A 20,659-nucleotide genomic window follows, 5' to 3' on the forward strand; every position below is an offset into this window, starting at 1 on the left:
TTCTATAAGATAAAGCCATAAACATGTGTATCCGAGTCTTCTAGCAAAAGTTACAGCTATTTATATGAAGTTGTACAAAAACGCTTTCTTTCGCCAAGACAGTGCGTTTCTCACTGTTGCATGCATTTGAATCGGGAACTCGCCCGAAACAAAGTACAGGTTTTCATTATGTGTATAACTTGGAAATCTTAGCTCAAACAGCTGCAAATCCTGTTTTCCCAGCACAGGGACCTTGAGTTCTATAAGATAAAGCCATAAACATGTTTGTCTGAGTCTTCTATCAAAAGTTACAGCTATTTATATGAAGTTGTACAAAAACGCTTTATTTCGCCAAGACAATGCGTTTCTCACTGTTACATGCATTTGAATGGGGAACTCGACCGAAACAAAGTATAGGTTTTCATTATGTGTATAACTTGGAAATCTTAGCTCAAACAGCTGCAAATCCTGTTTTCCCAGCACAGGGACCTTGAGTTCTATAAGATAAAGCCATAAACATGTGTATCCGAGTCTTCTAGCAAAAGTTACAGCTATTTATATGAAGTTGTACAAAAACGCTTTCTTTCGCCAAGACAGTGCATTTCTCACTGTTACATGCATTTGAATGGGGAACTCGCCCGAAACAAAGTATAGGTTTTCATTATGTGTATAACTTGGAAATCTTAGCTCAAACAGCTGCAAATCCTGTTTTCCCAGCACAGGGACCTTGAGTTCTATAAGATAAAGCCATAAACATGTTTGTCTGAGTCTTCTATCAAAAGTTACAGCTATTTATATGAAGTTGTACAAAAACGCTTTATTTCGCCAAGACAATGCGTTTCTCACTGTTACATGCATTTGAATGGGGAACTCGACCGAAACAAAGTATAGGTTTTCATTATGTGTATAACTTGAAAATCTTAGCTCAAACAGCTGCAAATCCTGTTTTCCCAGCACGGGGACCTTGAGTTCTATAAGATAAAGCCATAAACATGTGTATCCGAGTCTTCTAGCAAAAGTTACAGCTATTTATATGAAGTTGTACAAAAACGCTTTCTTTCGCCAAGACAGTGCATTTCTCACTGTTACATGCATTTGAATGGGGAACTCGCCCGAAACAAAGTATAGGTTTTCATTATGTGTATAACTTGGAAATCTTAGCTCAAACAGCTGCAAAACCTGTTTTCCCAGTGATAGGTTTGTAGCTTGAACCCATCCGCTGGAACGTTGAAGACAATATAATTACACTGCTAAGCAAGACACAAATAGGCAAAGTTCTTCATGTTACTCGTGCGCCGTCCCTTCGCTTGACCCCAGTCGCTCTCGTCCGTCCTCCCGTAACACTGTCCTTTTATTGAGGTTACATGAATATGCATAGGTTCATTAACATACGACGTCTACATACAAACAAAGAGTACCTTGCCTGTGTGTGTGTGTGTGTGTGTGTGTTGCTGATCAAAGGGTCAAACATCCTTGGTCAGGAAGAGGGTAGACTAGACCCCCCCCGGTGAGGAAGTCCAGCAGTTCATCTAAACAGAAAAGCACTTAGACTAGAACAGACGTAGCTACGTTAATCCTACCATAAAACAATTAAGACAAGGTACGAACTTTCCCATGCTCCCAGGATATAGGTGTGCATTCTAGTGTGGAATACACACCAAGCCTCTGTAGCCTGTTAAAGATCACACAACTTATCACTACACAATTGATTATACACCTCTATGCATCTATGGTTAAATATTTCTAAGCATAAATAACAATCAACAATACAAACTCTAACATTCCCCCGTTTTTGACCTTTATGCTAGAAAGTTCCCAGTTATGCATACCTCATGTCTGACAGTTTCAATGCAAACATTTTTTTTACTCAGCATATGTCAAATCACCCTAAATTACTGTAAAAGTTACACAGTTTAATAAATGTATTAGCAGTTACCCCATTCATTGAGCTCATCTCATGGCAAACTGCATCTTACGAGCAACCAAAGAAATTGTTAATTTAATAGTGAAACTAAGAAAGTAACATTTTCAAAAACATCTCAGCTTGGTGATGCTTCCTCCGGGTGTGCAAATCACATGTCTCTCTGCAGAGTGGTTTGAGTTCTGCAGGGCGTCATGAATGTCTCTTCTAGTTGTTTCGTTGTCCATAGGACCAGAGTCCAAATGTATGTAGAATAAACATTCAAACATACCAGTTAGTTTTGTTGTTTGTCAACATGGGTCTCAGCTATTTCCAAAGCTGCAGACCTCTCAGCACTCTAGTTTTATGGCCTCCCATCACCTCACTTCAGGCCTTCATCCTGCGAGGGGGATATTTATGACTCCTTCATTGTCCACGCTCTGCAGAGAAACACCTCTGTGGAAAGGGTGCAGGGTTCAGTTGTCTTACAGCAGCCTTCAGAGTGTCATCGTATGCACAGTATAGTGGCACAGCATTAGGTGATGTTCATAGGAAACTGCTGTCATCACCACCATAGCTTCTGGTTCCTGTGCTTTCACAGAATCATGATGTCATCCTCGAACTCCTTCTGCGCTGTCGATGGAGCTTGGCACGCTCCCCTCATCCCACGAGTTTTCATGTTCCAACGCTGCTGAAGGTTTAAGGCAGAGCACGTCGTACACCTTAGTTGTCTTCCTCAGCGTCAATATTGAATCTTTCATTTTATTTAAAATCTCCTGGAAACTCAGTAGCACAGCTCTCTGTGTGATGTCTGCTGTGCTGAAGATGATCTCTGATCCTCCTGAAGCCTCTCTCCTGGCCTCAGCTCCCATCTTGTGGACGATCCTCTCCTCTATTTTGCAGGCAGTTTCATGGTCCTTGCTGTGGCTCCAAGGTCTGATCTCATGATGGGCCCCAACCAGCTTGACCTTTGACCTCAACCACTGCCTGGCTGTCAGCTATGCCTGGAATGGTTCACGCTTCTCACTGGGCCTCTGAAGATTTCTCAGGAGATTACTGCTGCACCTGTATTTCCTTGCTAAGAAGAAAAACTTCTATTTGGAGAGCATGTCAACAATCATCAAACCACATTCTTTAGTTCAGTGAACTTCACTTATAGGCCATCAAAGCCTCATCTGAACATGGGTGCACCACTTGCATAGGTTTAATACTTGTAAATAAACGGCTAATCACACAAATCACTGCAACAATAATAGTAAACATTGTTTAATGTTAATCCTTGCACTCCACCTCTTGACGCATGGACATTCCCATGCGTCAACTCACCAAACCTGGATCCCTGTCTTAAAGAAAAAGATCACGTCCCAGGCAACATCAGGGCATCTCCTCTGGAGTAGCTCCGTAACCCTGCAATAAAAGATGTTAGCGTGTGTTGCATATTAAGTTTGCTTAACACCTGGCTCTCCCAGGAGTTGTACAAAAACGCTTTATTTCGCCAAGACAATGCGTTTCTCACTGTTACATGCATTTGAATGGGGAACTCGACCGAAACAAAGTATAGGTTTTCATTATGTGTATAACTTGAAAATCTTAGCTCAAACAGCTGCAAATCCTGTTTTCCCAGCACGGGGACCTTGAGTTCTATAAGAAAAAGCCATAAACATGTGTATCCGAGTCTTCTATCAAAAGTTACAGCTATTTATATGAAGTTGTACAAAAACGCTTTCTTTCGCCAAGACAGTGCGTTTCTCACTGTTACATGCATTTGAATGGGAAACTCGACCGAGACAAAGTATAGGTTTTCATTATGTGTATAACTTGGAAATCTTAGCTCAAACAGCTGCAAATCCTGTTTTCCCAGCACGGGGACCTTGAGTTCTATAAGAAAAAGCCATAAACATGTGTATCCGAGTCTTCTATCAAAAGTTACAGCTATTTATATGAAGTTGTACAAAAACGCTTTCTTTCGCCAAGACAGTGCGTTTCTCACTGTTACATGCATTTGAATGGGGAACTCGCCTCAGACAAAGTATAGGTTTTCATTATGTGAATAATTTTAAAATCTTAGCTCAAACGGCTGCAAAACCTGTTTGCCCAGCACGGAGATATTGAGTTTTATAAGATAAAGCCATAAACATGTTTGTCTGAGTCTTCTATCAAAAGTTACAGCGATTTATATGAAGTTGTACGAAAATGCTTTCTTTCGCCAAGACAGTGTTTCTCACTGTTACATGCATTTGAATGGGAAACTCACCCGAGACAAAGTATAGGTTTTCATTATGTGAATAATTTTAAAATCTTAGCTCAAACGGCTGCAAAACCTGTTTGCCCAGCACGGAGATATTGAGTTTTATAAGATAAAGCCATGAACATGTTTGTCTGAGTCTTCTATCAAAAGTTACAGCGATTTATATGAAGTTGTTCAAAAACGCTTTCTTTCGCCAAGACAGTGCGTTTCTCACTGTTACATGCATTTGAATGGGAAACTCGCCTGAAACAAAGTATAGGTTTTCATTATGTGAATAATTTTAAAATCTTAGCTCAAACGGCTGCAAAACCTGTTTGCCCAGCACGGAGATATTGAGTTTTATAAGATAAAGCCATGAACATGTTTGTCTGAGTCTTCTATCAAAAGTTACAGCGATTTATATGAAGTTGTTCAAAAACGCTTTCTTTCGCCAAGACAGTGCGTTTCTCACTGTTACATGCATTTGAATGGGAAACTCGCCTCAGACAAAGTATAGGTTTTCATTATGTGAATAATTTTAAAATCTTAGCTCAAACGGCTGCAAAACCTGTTTGCCCAGCACGGAGATATTGAGTTTTATAAGATAAAGCCATAAACATGTTTGTCTGAGTCTTCTATCAAAAGTTACAGCGATTTATATGAAGTTGTACGAAAATGCTTTCTTTCGCCAAGACAGTGTTTCTCACTGTTACATGCATTTGAATGGGAAACTCACCCGAGACAAAGTATAGGTTTTCATTATGTGAATAATTTTAAAATCTTAGCTCAAACGGCTGCAAAACCTGTTTGCCCAGCACGGAGATATTGAGTTTTATAAGATAAAGCCATGAACATGTTTGTCTGAGTCTTCTATCAAAAGTTACAGCGATTTATATGAAGTTGTTCAAAAACGCTTTCTTTCGCCAAGACAATGCGTTTCTCACTGTTACATGCATTTGAATGGGAAACTCACCCGAGACAAAGTATAGGTTTTCATTATGTGAATAATTTTAAAATCTTAGCTCAAACGGCTGCAAAACCTCTTTCTTTCGCCAAGACAATGCGTTTCTCACTGTTACATGCATTTGAATGGGAAACTCGCCCCAGACAAAGTATAGGTTTTCATTATGTGAATAATTTTAAAATCTTAGCTCAAACGGCTGCAAAACCTCTTTCTTTCGCCAAGACAATGCGTTTCTCACTGTTACATGCATTTGAATGGGAAACTCGCCCGAGACAAAGTATAGGTTTTCATTATGTGAATAATTTTAAAATCTTAGCTCAAACGGCTGCAAAACCTGTTTGCCCAGCACGGAGATATTGAGTTTTATAAGATAAAGCCATAAACATGTGTGTCTGAGTCTTCTATCAAAAGTTACAGCGATTTATATGAAGTTGTTCAAAAACGCTTTCTTTCGCCAAGACAATGCGTTTCTCACTGTTACATGCATTTGAATGGGAAACTCACCCGAGACAAAGTATAGGTTTTCATTATGTGAATAATTTTAAAATCTTAGCTCAAATGGCTTCAAAACCTGTTTGCCCAGCACGGGGATATTGAGTTTTATAAGATAAAGCCATAAACATGTGTTTCTGAGTCCTCTATCAAAAGTTACAGCAATTTATATGAAGTTGTTCAAAAACGCTTTATTTCGCCAAGACAATGCGTTTCTCACTGTTACATGCATTTGAATGGGAAACTCGCCCGAGACAAAGTATAGGTTTTCATTATGTGAATAATTTTAAAATCTTAGCTCAAACGGCTGCAAAACCTGTTTGCCCAGCACGGAGATATTGAGTTTTATAAGATAAAGCCATAAACATGTTTGTCTGAGTCTTCTATCAAAAGTTACAGCGATTTATATGAAGTTGTTCAAAAACGCTTTCTTTCGCCAAGACAATGCGTTTCTCACTGTTACATGCATTTGAATGGGAAACTCACCCGAGACAAAGTATAGGTTTTCATTATGTGAATAATTTTAAAATCTTAGCTCAAACGGCTGCAAAACCTGTTTGCCCAGCACGGAGATATTGAGTTTTATAAGATAAAGCCATAAACATGTGTGTCTGAGTCTTCTATCAAAAGTTACAGCGATTTATATGAAGTTGTTCAAAAACGCTTTCTTTCGCCAAGACAATGCGTTTCTCACTGTTACATGCATTTGAATGGGAAACTCGCCTGAAAAAAAGTATAGGTTTTCATTATGTGAATAATTTTAAAATCTTAGCTCAAACGGCTGCAAAACCTGTTTGCCCAGCACGGAGATGTTGAGTTTTATAAGATAAAGCCATGAACATGTTTGTCTGAGTCTTCTATCAAAAGTTACAGCGATTTATATGAAGTTGTTCAAAAACGCTTTCTTTCGCCAAGACAATGCGTTTCTCACTGTTACATGCATTTGAATGGGAAACTCACCCGAGACAAAGTATAGGTTTTCATTATGTGAATAATTTTAAAATCTTAGCTCAAACGGCTGCAAAACCTCTTTCTTTCGCCAAGACAATGCGTTTCTCACTGTTACATGCATTTGAATGGGAAACTCGCCCCAGACAAAGTATAGGTTTTCATTATGTGAATAATTTTAAAATCTTAGCTCAAACGGCTGCAAAACCTCTTTCTTTCGCCAAGACAATGCGTTTCTCACTGTTACATGCATTTGAATGGGAAACTCGCCCGAGACAAAGTATAGGTTTTCATTATGTGAATAATTTTAAAATCTTAGCTCAAACGGCTGCAAAACCTGTTTGCCCAGCACGGAGATATTGAGTTTTATAAGATAAAGCCATAAACATGTGTTTCTGAGTCCTCTATCAAAAGTTACAGCAATTTATATGAAGTTGTTCAAAAACGCTTTATTTCGCCAAGACAATGCGTTTCTCACTGTTACATGCATTTGAATGGGAAACTCGCCCGAGACAAAGTATAGGTTTTCATTATGTGAATAATTTTAAAATCTTAGCTCAAACGGCTGCAAAACCTGTTTGCCCAGCACGGAGATATTGAGTTTTATAAGATAAAGCCATAAACATGTTTGTCTGAGTCTTCTATCAAAAGTTACAGCGATTTATATGAAGTTGTTCAAAAACGCTTTCTTTCGCCAAGACAATGCGTTTCTCACTGTTACATGCATTTGAATGGGAAACTCACCCGAGACAAAGTATAGGTTTTCATTATGTGAATAATTTTAAAATCTTAGCTCAAACGGCTGCAAAACCTGTTTGCCCAGCACGGAGATATTGAGTTTTATAAGATAAAGCCATAAACATGTGTGTCTGAGTCTTCTATCAAAAGTTACAGCGATTTATATGAAGTTGTTCAAAAACGCTTTCTTTCGCCAAGACAATGCGTTTCTCACTGTTACATGCATTTGAATGGGAAACTCGCCTGAAAAAAAGTATAGGTTTTCATTATGTGAATAATTTTAAAATCTTAGCTCAAACGGCTGCAAAACCTGTTTGCCCAGCACGGAGATATTGAGTTTTATAAGATAAAGCCATGAACATGTTTGTCTGAGTCTTCTATCAAAAGTTACAGCGATTTATATGAAGTTGTTCAAAAACGCTTTATTTCGCCAAGACAATGCGTTTCTCACTGTTACATGCATTTGAATGGGAAACTCACCCGAGACAAAGTATAGGTTTTCATTATGTGAATAATTTTAAAATCTTAGCTCAAACGGCTGCAAAACCTCTTTCTTTCGCCAAGACAATGCGTTTCTCACTGTTACATGCATTTGAATGGGAAACTCGCCCCAGACAAAGTATAGGTTTTCATTATGTGAATAATTTTAAAATCTTAGCTCAAACGGCTGCAAAACCTCTTTCTTTCGCCAAGACAATGCGTTTCTCACTGTTACATGCATTTGAATGGGAAACTCGCCCGAGACAAAGTATAGGTTTTCATTATGTGAATAATTTTAAAATCTTAGCTCAAACGGCTGCAAAACCTGTTTGCCCAGCACGGAGATATTGAGTTTTATAAGATAAAGCCATAAACATGTGTGTCTGAGTCTTCTATCAAAAGTTACAGCGATTTATATGAAGTTGTTCAAAAACGCTTTCTTTCGCCAAGACAATGCGTTTCTCACTGTTACATGCATTTGAATGGGAAACTCACCTCAGACAAAGTATAGGTTTTCATTATGTGAATAATTTTAAAATCTTAGCTCAAATGGCTTCAAAACCTGTTTGCCCAGCACGGGGATATTGAGTTTTATAAGATAAAGCCATAAACATGTGTTTCTGAGTCCTCTATCAAAAGTTACAGCAATTTATATGAAGTTGTTCAAAAACGCTTTATTTCGCCAAGACAATGCGTTTCTCACTGTTACATGCATTTGAATGGGAAACTCGCCCGAGACAAAGTATAGGTTTTCATTATGTGAATAATTTTAAAATCTTAGCTCAAACGGCTGCAAAACCTGTTTGCCCAGCACGGAGATATTGAGTTTTATAAGATAAAGCCATAAACATGTTTGTCTGAGTCTTCTATCAAAAGTTACAGCGATTTATATGAAGTTGTTCAAAAACGCTTTCTTTCGCCAAGACAATGCGTTTCTCACTGTTACATGCATTTGAATGGGAAACTCACCCGAGACAAAGTATAGGTTTTCATTATGTGAATAATTTTAAAATCTTAGCTCAAACGGCTGCAAAACCTGTTTGCCCAGCACGGAGATATTGAGTTTTATAAGATAAAGCCATAAACATGTGTGTCTGAGTCTTCTATCAAAAGTTACAGCGATTTATATGAAGTTGTTCAAAAACGCTTTCTTTCGCCAAGACAATGCGTTTCTCACTGTTACATGCATTTGAATGGGAAACTCGCCTGAAAAAAAGTATAGGTTTTCATTATGTGAATAATTTTAAAATCTTAGCTCAAACGGCTGCAAAACCTGTTTGCCCAGCACGGAGATATTGAGTTTTATAAGATAAAGCCATGAACATGTTTGTCTGAGTCTTCTATCAAAAGTTACAGCGATTTATATGAAGTTGTTCAAAAACGCTTTCTTTCGCCAAGACAATGCGTTTCTCACTGTTACATGCATTTGAATGGGAAACTCACCCGAGACAAAGTATAGGTTTTCATTATGTGAATAATTTTAAAATCTTAGCTCAAACGGCTGCAAAACCTCTTTCTTTCGCCAAGACAATGCGTTTCTCACTGTTACATGCATTTGAATGGGAAACTCGCCCCAGACAAAGTATAGGTTTTCATTATGTGAATAATTTTAAAATCTTAGCTCAAACGGCTGCAAAACCTCTTTCTTTCGCCAAGACAATGCGTTTCTCACTGTTACATGCATTTGAATGGGAAACTCGCCCGAGACAAAGTATAGGTTTTCATTATGTGAATAATTTTAAAATCTTAGCTCAAACGGCTGCAAAACCTGTTTGCCCAGCACGGAGATATTGAGTTTTATAAGATAAAGCCATAAACATGTGTGTCTGAGTCTTCTATCAAAAGTTACAGCGATTTATATGAAGTTGTTCAAAAACGCTTTCTTTCGCCAAGACAATGCGTTTCTCACTGTTACATGCATTTGAATGGGAAACTCGCCCGAGACAAAGTATAGGTTTTCATTATGTGAATAATTTTAAAATCCTAGCTTAATCGGCTGCAAAACCTGTTTGCCCAGCACGGAGATATTGAGTTCTATAAGATAAAGCCATAAACATGTTTGTCTGAGTCCTCTATCAAAAGTTACAGCGATTTATATGAAGTTGTTCAAAAACGCTTTATTTCGCCAAGACAATGCATTTCTCACTGTTACATGCATTTGAATGGGAAACTCGCCCGAGACAAAGTATAGGTTTTCATTATGTGAATAATTTTAAAATCTTAGCTCAAACGGCTGCAAAACCTGTTTGCCCAGCACGGGGATATTGAGTTCTATAAGATAAAGCCATAAACATGTTTGTCTGAGTCCTCTATCAAAAGTTACAGCGATTTATATGAAGTTGTTCAAAAACGCTTTCTTTCGCCAAGACAATGCGTTTCTCACGGTTACATGCATTTGAATGGGAAACTCGCCTCAGACAAAGTATAGGTTTTCATTATGTGAATAATTTTAAAATCTTAGCTCAAACGGCTGCAAAACCTGTTTGCCCAGCACGGAGATATTGAGTTTTATAAGATAAAGCCATAAACATGTTTGTCTGAGTCTTCTATCAAAAGTTACAGCGATTTATATGAAGTTGTTCAAAAACGCTTTCTTTCGCCAAGACAATGCGTTTCTCACTGTTACATGCATTTGAATGGGAAACTCGCCTGAAAAAAAGTATAGGTTTTCATTATGTGAATAATTTTAAAATCTTAGCTCAAACGGCTGCAAAACCTGTTTGCCCAGCACGGAGATATTGAGTTTTATAAGATAAAGCCATGAACATGTTTGTCTGAGTCTTCTATCAAAAGTTACAGCGATTTATATGAAGTTGTTCAAAAACGCTTTATTTCGCCAAGACAATGCGTTTCTCACTGTTACATGCATTTGAATGGGAAACTCACCCGAGACAAAGTATAGGTTTTCATTATGTGAATAATTTTAAAATCTTAGCTCAAACGGCTGCAAAACCTCTTTCTTTCGCCAAGACAATGCGTTTCTCACTGTTACATGCATTTGAATGGGAAACTCGCCCCAGACAAAGTATAGGTTTTCATTATGTGAATAATTTTAAAATCTTAGCTCAAACGGCTGCAAAACCTGTTTGCCCAGCACGGAGATATTGAGTTCTATAAGATAAAGCCATAAACATGTTTGTCTGAGTCCTCTATCAAAAGTTACAGCGATTTATATGAAGTTGTTCAAAAACGCTTTCTTTCGCCAAGACAATGCGTTTCTCACTGTTACATGCATTTGAATGGGAAACTCACCCGAGACAAAGTATAGGTTTTCATTATGTGAATAATTTTAAAATCTTAGCTCAAACGGCTGCAAAACCTGTTTGCCCAGCACGGAGATATTGAGTTTTATAAGATAAAGCCATAAACACGTGTGTCTGAGTCTTCTATCAAAAGTTACAGCGATTTATATGAAGTTGTTCAAAAACGCTTTCTTTCGCCAAGACAATGCGTTTCTCACTGTTACATGCATTTGAATGGGAAACTCACCCGAGACAAAGTATAGGTTTTCATTATGTGAATAATTTTAAAATCTTAGCTCAAACGGCTGCAAAACCTCTTTCTTTCGCCAAGACAATGCGTTTCTCACTGTTACATGCATTTGAATGGGAAACTCGCCCCAGACAAAGTATAGGTTTTCATTATGTGAATAATTTTAAAATCTTAGCTCAAACGGCTGCAAAACCTCTTTCTTTCGCCAAGACAATGCGTTTCTCACTGTTACATGCATTTGAATGGGAAACTTGCCCGAGACAAAGTATAGGTTTTCATTATGTGAATAATTTTAAAATCTTAGCTCAAACGGCTGCAAAACCTGTTTGCCCAGCACGGAGATATTGAGTTTTATAAGATAAAGCCATAAACATGTGTGTCTGAGTCTTCTATCAAAAGTTACAGCGATTTATATGAAGTTGTTCAAAAACGCTTTCTTTCGCCAAGACAATGCGTTTCTCACTGTTACATGCATTTGAATGGGAAACTCGCCCGAGACAAAGTATAGGTTTTCATTATGTGAATAATTTTAAAATCCTAGCTCAATCGGCTGCAAAACCTGTTTGCCCAGCACGGAGATATTGAGTTCTATAAGATAAAGCCATAAACATGTTTGTCTGAGTCTTCTATCAAAAGTTACAGTGATTTATATGAAGTTGTTCAAAAACGCTTTCTTTCGCCAAGACAATGCGTTTCTCACTGTTACATGCATTTGAATGGGAAACTCACCCGAGACAAAGTATAGGTTTTCATTATGTGAATAATTTTAAAATCTTAGCTCAAACGGCTGCAAAACCTGTTTGCCCAGCACGGAGATATTGAGTTTTATAAGATAAAGCCATGAACATGTTTGTCTGAGTCTTCTATCAAAAGTTACAGCGATTTATATGAAGTTGTTCAAAAACGCTTTCTTTCGCCAAGACAATGCGTTTCTCACTGTTACATGCATTTGAATGGGAAACTCACCCGAGACAAAGTATAGGTTTTCATTATGTGAATAATTTTAAAATCTTAGCTCAAACGGCTGCAAAACCTGTTTGCCCAGCACGGAGATATTGAGTTTTATAAGATAAAGCCATAAACATGTGTGTCTGAGTCTTCTATCAAAAGTTACAGCGATTTATATGAAGTTGTTCAAAAACGCTTTCTTTCGCCAAGACAATGCGTTTCTCACTGTTACATGCATTTGAATGGGAAACTCGCCTGAAAAAAAGTATAGGTTTTCATTATGTGAATAATTTTAAAATCTTAGCTCAAACGGCTGCAAAACCTGTTTGCCCAGCACGGAGATATTGAGTTTTATAAGATAAAGCCATGAACATGTTTGTCTGAGTCTTCTATCAAAAGTTACAGCGATTTATATGAAGTTGTTCAAAAACGCTTTCTTTCGCCAAGACAATGCGTTTCTCACTGTTACATGCATTTGAATGGGAAACTCACCCGAGACAAAGTATAGGTTTTCATTATGTGAATAATTTTAAAATCTTAGCTCAAACGGCTGCAAAACCTGTTTGCCCAGCACGGAGATATTGAGTTTTATAAGATAAAGCCATAAACATGTTTGTCTGAGTCTTCTATCAAAAGTTACAGCGATTTATATGAAGTTGTTCAAAAACGCTTTCTTTCGCCAAGACAATGCGTTTCTCACTGTTACATGCATTTGAATGGGAAACTCGCCTGAAAAAAAGTATAGGTTTTCATTATGTGAATAATTTTAAAATCTTAACTCAAACGGCTGCAAAACCTGTTTGCCCAGCACGGAGATATTGAATTTTATAAGATAAAGCCATGAACATGTTTGTCTGAGTCTTCTATCAAAAGTTACAGCGATTTATATGAAGTTGTTCAAAAACACTTTCTTTCGCCAAGACAATGCGTTTCTCACTGTTACATGCATTTGAATGGGAAACTCACCCGAGACAAAGTATAGGTTTTCATTATGTGAATAATTTTAAAATCTTAGCTCAAACGGCTGCAAAACCTGTTTGCCCAGCACGGAGATATTGAGTTTTATAAGATAAAGCCATGAACATGTTTGTCTGAGTCTTCTATCAAAAGTTACAGCGATTTATATGAAGTTGTTCAAAAACGCTTTATTTCGCCAAGACAATGCGTTTCTCACTGTTACATGCATTTGAATGGGAAACTCACCAGAGACAAAGTATAGGTTTTCATTATGTGAATAATTTTAAAATCTTAGCTCAAACGGCTGCAAAACCTGTTTGCCCAGCACGGAGATATTGAGTTTTATAAGATAAAGCCATAAACATGTTTGTCTGAGTCTTCTATCAAAAGTTACAGCGATTTATATGAAGTTGTTCAAAAACGCTTTCTTTCGCCAAGACAATGCGTTTCTCACTGTTACATGCATTTGAATGGGAAACTCGCCCGAGACAAAGTATAGGTTTTCATTATGTGAATAATTTTTAAATCTTAGCTCAATCGGCTGCAAAACCTGTTTGCCCAGCACGGAGATATTGAGTTTTATAAGATAAAGCCATGAACATGTTTGTCTGAGACCTCTATCAAAAGTTACAGCGATTTATATGAAGTTGTTCAAAAACGCTTTCTTTCGCCAAGACAGTGTGTTTCTCACTGTTACATGCATTTGAATGGGAAACTCGCCTGAAACAAAGTATAGGTTTTCATTATGTGAATAATTTTAAAATCTTAGCTCAAACGGCTGCAAAACCTGTTTGCCCAGCACGGAGATATTGAGTTTTATAAGATAAAGCCATGAACATGTTTGTCTGAGTCTTCTATCAAAAGTTACAGCGATTTATATGAAGTTGTTCAAAAACGCTTTCTTTCGCCAAGACAATGCGTTTCTCACTGTTACATGCATTTGAATGGGAAACTCGCCTGAAACAAAGTATAGGTTTTCATTATGTGAATAAATTTAAAATCTTAGCTCAAACGGCTGCAAAACCTGTTTGCCCAGCACGGAGATATTGAGTTTTATAAGATAAAGCCATGAACATGTTTGTCTGAGTCTTCTATCAAAAGTTACAGCGATTTATATGAAGTTGTTCAAAAACGCTTTCTTTCGCCAAGACAATGCGTTTCTCACTGTTACATGCATTTGAATGGGAAACTCACCCGAGACAAAGTATAGGTTTTCATTATGTGAATAATTTTAAAATCTTAGCTCAAACGGCTGCAAAACCTGTTTGCCCAGCACGGGGATATTGAGTTCTATAAGATAAAGCCATAAACATGTTTGTCTGAGTCTTCTATCAAAAGTTACAGCGATTTATATGAAGTTGTTCAAAAACGCTTTCTTTCGCCAAGACAATGCGTTTCTCACGGTTACATGCATTTGAATGGGAAACTCGCCTCAGACAAAGTATAGGTTTTCATTATGTGAATAATTTTAAAATCTTAGCTCAAACGGCTGCAAAACCTGTTTGCCCAGCACGGAGATATTGAGTTTTATAAGATAAAGCCATAAACATGTTTGTCTGAGTCTTCTATCAAAAGTTACAGCGATTTATATGAAGTTGTTCAAAAACGCTTTCTTTCGCCAAGACAATGCGTTTCTCACTGTTACATGCATTTGAATGGGAAACTCGCCTGAAACAAAGTATAGGTTTTCATTATGTGAATAATTTTTAAATCTTAGCTCAAACGGCTGCAAAACCTGTTTGCCCAGCACGGAGATATTGAGTTTTATAAGATAAAGCCATAAACATGTGTGTCTGAGTCTTCTATCAAAAGTTACAGCGATTTATATGAAGTTGTTCAAAAACGCTTTCTTTCGCCAAGACAATGCGTTTCTCACTGTTACATGCATTTGAATGGGAAACTCGCCTGAAAAAAAGTATAGGTTTTCATTATGTGAATAATTTTAAAATCTTAGCTCAAACGGCTGCAAAACCTGTTTGCCCAGCACGGAGATATTGAGTTTTATAAGATAAAGCCATGAACATGTTTGTCTGAGTCTTCTATCAAAAGTTACAGCGATTTATATGAAGTTGTTCAAAAACGCTTTCTTTCGCCAAGACAATGCGTTTCTCACTGTTACATGCATTTGAATGGGAAACTCGCCTGAAACAAAGTATAGGTTTTCATTATGTGAATAATTTTAAAATCTTAACTCAAACGGCTGCAAAACCTGTTTGCACAGCACGGGGATATTGAGTTCTATAAGATAAAGCCATAAACATGTTTGTCTGAGACCTCTATCAAAAGTTACAGCGATTTATATGAAGTTGTTCAAAAACGCTTTATTTCGCCAAGACAGTGTGTTTCTCACTGTTACATGCATTTGAATGGGAAACTCGCCTGAAACAAAGTATAGGTTTTCATTATGTGAATAATTTTAAAATCTTAGCTCAAACGGCTGCAAAACCTGTTTGCCCAGCACGGAGATATTGAGTTTTATAAGATAAAGCCATAAACATGTGTGTCTGAGACCTCTATCAAAAGTTACAGCGATTTATATGAAGTTGTTCAAAAACGCTTTATTTCGCCAAGACAATGCGTTTCTCACTGTTACATGCATTTGAATGGGAAACTCGCCTGAAAAAAAGTATAGGTTTTCATTATGTGAATAATTTTAAAATCTTAGCTCAAACGGCTGCAAAACCTGTTTGCCCAGCACGGAGATATTGAGTTTTATAAGATAAAGCCATAAACATGTGTGTCTGAGTCTTCTATCAAAAGTTACAGCGATTTATATGAATTTGTTCAAAAACGCTTTCTTTCGCCAAGACAATGCGTTTCTCACTGTTACAAGCACATATTTTCTCTGCTTTGTCTAACCTCTGCAGAGCCTCTGTCAAGAAAAACATATCTGTAAGCATAAAACAAATATACATTTCATAACACGTCACTGGACAAACCTCGGTCAGTTGATTTCCTCTGTGCAGTGCAGACGAACATCAGTCAGCAAGTCAAGGCTGTGAGATGGACTGGTGTCCTTTGTGACTCTGCTGGTTCTTCTGAGGAAACACCACCGTCTCTCCACACCGTCACCATCTGTGAGCACAAACTGCTGCTCTGCCAGCATGTAGGAATCACATATCACACACACAGGGGTGAAGAAACATTAGAGCTCAACTTTGGATACTTTAGATCTAAACAGATCAAACTAGCTCTTAGTTTCAACAATCAGTGAGCAGACAAACAATGATACCATACTGATTCTATATGAATACAATATGGTATTTTCAATACAGGTGTCAAATTAATTTATTAAAACTAATACAGATATATGTATATATTTTTTTTTTGATAAATTCGTTTGCTAAATTATAAGAATATATATATTTTTTTTTTCATTTAACTATTGCAACTGAAAGAAATTAAATATTGAACAAAAATATATTGTCACATTCTGAGCATGCTCAGCATGCTGAAAGACTTGAAGTTGCTACAGATTTTAAGAAGTGATAATTATAGGGAAAAAACTTCTCTTTTTCTTCTGTTTAATCAAACATTTGATGCCTTAGATGTCTCAGTCCTATAGCATTCTGCAACTACAACTAAGCTGAAGCTTGGATTTGGCTGCAGGTGCCCCTGTACATCCTTCTCAGCAGCACACATGTGGGTACCATTTAATCACACTTCTTCCTGAGCTTTGCTTCATCACAAGACCAAAGGTGGCATCCCGTGTCACAGTCTTATCATCATCCAGAAGAAACATTTGAAGAAACATCATGGAGAAGAAACATTTACGTGCCTCCTGGTTTTGCTTTCTGATCCTGCAAAAAGACTGAGGACAACAAAGCCCAGAGAACACGAGATACACAACATCCAACATTCAGACTCAACAGCCTCCATAAATGAAGAGCACCAGGTTGGTTCAGTTATAGTAGATATGAGCATACTTCACATTACTGGGTATGAATAATAATCAAGAGACAAACTTTGAAGATGCAGAGCATGATGTCCCATCATCAGACTGTAAACAAACATCCACCAGGCTTCTTTGTTGGATCTCCTATCAGGGATCAGTAGCGTGTATTAACCTGTGGATCAGCAGTCACTGAAATATTACTGTTTCAGATAAGAAATCTAGCACATAAAAGCCAGGGTAGGAGGGATCTCTGCAAACTGACTTACCTCTGCAAGTGTGAAGCTCAACAAAAATCTGACTCTCCAGTCACTGACAAACAAAAACCTCCAGCTGGGAGATAGAAAACGCTGTCTGGGTCTTGCTGGATGTTGCTGGTCAGAGTCCACACATTAGCAGAGTGCTTCTTGGTCCCACTGACCCATGTGGACAGTGACTGTGGAGAACTGTTCTGGAAAACATAAAAGAGAATTAAAATAACAAAAAGCCAAAGAGGATTTCCACAAAGACTATCTTGGAATCAGCAATCAAAAAAAACACTGGTTCATATTTCAATTAAATATGAACAGATTCCTTAAATGTACGCAGTTCAGATCTGATTTAATTTAATTTCCTTCACACAGCACATTCGTCCAGGCTGACAGGTAAACATAGAATTAATCTCAGGTAACATGACTCATAGTAGAGATTCAGTAAGAAAGATTGCAGGCTCTAATATTATTACCACACAATCCAAGGACACACCAACAGCTCAGATTTCTAGAACTATTTAAACAAATGTCTTTTGAATATTCAATTCAGTGGGGTGGGGGGTGTCGTGGAATTTTTTAAATAAAGTCTGCAACACAGAAAGAGCTGTGATCAAGCTATTTATTACTGCGCACAGGAGAGCAAACACACATCAAACATTACAGTTCAGTCATGTCAGCTCTGCCACAGAAGTTGTGCTCCTACTCCTTTATGCATTCCAAGGAAGAGGGAGGAAGTTACAAACTGATCCTACCACACTTCACGTGTCTCGCTATGAAACCTAACGGATCAGTGGTTATGCTGTTTTGTGCCCTTGGCCTTATCAGCACCTGTAAAGGGAGTTGTTTTCTCAAACTGCTGAAGTAAGTTCATCTAGTTTTAGAACCTTTCACTGAACAGTCTATAACAGTGTCATAAGCACTTAAATACTTTAAATGAGAATAACAGAAAATTTCTATTACAGGAGCTAGAGCCTGTCCCAGTAGTCATAGGTAGAGCACACCTGGACAGGTCACCAGTCTGTCAGAGGACTAACACGGATGCAGCCTGACTCAATCCTAAATGTTCAGCACACAGAGACACAGAGGTGCTGTTTAAAGTTTAGTGTTAACTTGAGTCACTGATCATTTGCAGTATTACAGAGTCTGGCAGTCTTTGCATGATGTCCACGTCACTGTACGTTTCTAGCTGACTCTCAGGTGTGACAGGTGTGCCAGCAGGAAAGAGTAATAATAGCCTGCATCCTGAGGTTTTTCATGCAGGATTAAAGGAGCCAGGCTTTGTTCACACAGCTAGGATTGTATTTTACATTGACCCTGGGTCAGTATAAGTATCATACAGTTTAAACGAAGCACTGAAACTTGCACATATTTATTACAGATGCACTGAAGCTAATCGAGATATTTGCTGTCAATCTGTGGCTGCGATTAAACAGTTTACTGGAAACTTTATTAACTAGTAACTTCGTCAGTCATAACAGAAGCTAATATTTCTGTGCTAACATCGTTTAAACAGTAACAGCTTTACTCCAATATAAGCTAACGTTTACACCGTAACTTTAAGCTAGCACCATAAAGACGGTAAAACACGTAATAACATCTACAAATGCATCTTAAAGCTGTTATATTAGCACTCGGTGTATTACTAACATAAGCACATTAACATTATTGACACTCGCTGACTTTTAATAGTCGTTCTATAAATGCTGTCCGTTTAAACGGTCTTACCTGTAAACACTGCTGTATCCACCGGATTCCAGCCAGAGTGAATTCTGGAGTCTTCCCACGCTCCTGTTAGTGATCCTCCATCTGGATGGATGATAACAACCTTCTGAACAATCTAGCAGGAGCTGGTCCATATCTATGGGACTGATTTGTGCTAATAACGCCCAATTGTATGGACTGATAACAGCCGAAGCGGGTGAATAAAGTCACCCAGTCGCTAGCTGTGCCATTACCCAACATACACCAGCACAATATTAGGCACAGCACCACGATAGACATTTTCAGTGGTTTTGAATGCAGGACATGGTTATCTTACCTTGTAAAATGCATGACAATAAAACAGCTAACCACCATAAAATGGTATTGTGTGTGTATGTGCATGTGTGTGCGTGTGTGTGTGTGTGAGAGAGAGAGGGGGGGGGGAGAGATCAAAGGCGTGCGTTTATGTTTTTTCTTGATCAAGAGTGTGCCTCCTCTCTCTTATTGGATATGGTGTAGCATGTTTATTCAGGTGCACCTTTGAAGTCTATGAGAATACTTTGCAGCCTGGTCTGAGTGGTCATTTCTGCACAGACACAATGAAGCGTGCACTCAGTTTAGAGGAGGCTGTTGCTGCAGTTTTGCACTCTCCACAAGCAGTGGAGATACTTCTGACAGCGAAGAAGAATTTTTGCCAGGCACCGAGGAGCTTTGCAGCTCATGTGCGGAGGAGGAGAAGGAGAAGGAGGAAGAAGAGCAGGAGGAAGAGACAAGACTGGAGGATGGCCAGTGGAGATCTAAAAATGGAGAAATCATGTGGCAACCCACACATGAAGAGGTCCTGCCATTTTTTCCTCCTCCCATTTTAACCCCAGGACCAACCCATTATGCAATTCATAGGATCAGCAGCCCTGTGTGCACTTTCCATCTTTTTTTTGCAGAGGACATTATGCAGCTAATCCTGCATTTCACCAACCTGCAGGGCAACAGGTCAGTAAAAGACTGGAAGGACATAGATGAGGAGGAGTTGCAGGCTTACATGGGGCTTGTGATGCTGGCTGGCCTGTACAGGTCTCACATGAAACGACAACAAGCCTGTGGGATGGGGAGACAGGGCTCTTCTGTTTCCTGCTACCATGTCAAAAAAAAAGATTTGAGCAAATTAATCGGGCAGTAAGATTCGATAATCGTCTCTCCCGTCCAGGTCGCTACAAGGGGGATATGGCTGTGGTTTCCTACATCCCCAAGCAAAGAAAAAATGTTGTCTTATTGGGCACCAGGCACCGTGAGCTACAAGTCCAGGACTCTGGGAAGAGAAAGCCCCACATCATCCTGGATTATAACAAATCCAAAGGGGCTGTGGATCATCTGGACCAGGTAAGAACAATTATAAGTCATTTATTTGCCAAATTGTTTATCGTTTCTCATTGTCATAACTGATAAAGTCAGATAATGTGATTATGATAGTTTTGATATGAGATGATAGTTTTAGAATATGAGAGTTTTGATAGTTACAGATAGGAGGGGGGCCCACAGGCGGAAGGATCTATGAAGTTAATGAAAAAACTCTTTATTTCACCATGTTAGTGCGTTACTCGCTATTACATGCATTTGAATGGAGTTCTCGCCAGACGCAAAGTATAAGTTTTCATTATGTGAATAACTTGAAAATCTTAGCTCAAACAGCTTT

General features: G+C 38.2%; 1 long non-coding RNA gene across 7 annotated transcripts; it reads right to left on the bottom strand.

Annotated features, from left to right (window-relative positions):
• Positions 1 to 919: 919 nt before the first annotated feature.
• LOC146715342 (uncharacterized) lies at positions 920 to 19,374 on the bottom strand. 7 transcript variants are annotated; one of them, XR_014918954.1, is made up of 5 exons: positions 19,307 to 19,374; positions 18,994 to 19,074; positions 17,287 to 17,468; positions 16,065 to 17,192; positions 920 to 3,286 (listed from the first exon to the last, which is right to left on the bottom strand). It is a non-coding gene; the product is annotated as an uncharacterized LOC146715342 (long non-coding RNA). The 7 variants fall into 7 exon arrangements; XR_014918956.1 differs by lacking the exon at positions 19,307 to 19,374 and having other exon boundaries at positions 16,065 to 16,936; positions 17,091 to 17,192; positions 18,994 to 19,293; XR_014918959.1 differs by lacking the exon at positions 19,307 to 19,374 and having other exon boundaries at positions 922 to 3,286; positions 16,065 to 16,216; positions 16,776 to 17,192; positions 18,994 to 19,288.
• Between the last annotated feature and the right edge of the window lie 1,285 nt (positions 19,375 to 20,659).

This window comes from Copadichromis virginalis, linkage group LG3, assembly GCF_057382275.1.
Source record: "Copadichromis virginalis isolate Kocher_CV1m ecotype Utaka linkage group LG3, C_Virginalis_male_GT1.1, whole genome shotgun sequence".
In the NCBI taxonomy this organism is placed as follows: domain Eukaryota; kingdom Metazoa; phylum Chordata; class Actinopteri; order Cichliformes; family Cichlidae; genus Copadichromis; species Copadichromis virginalis.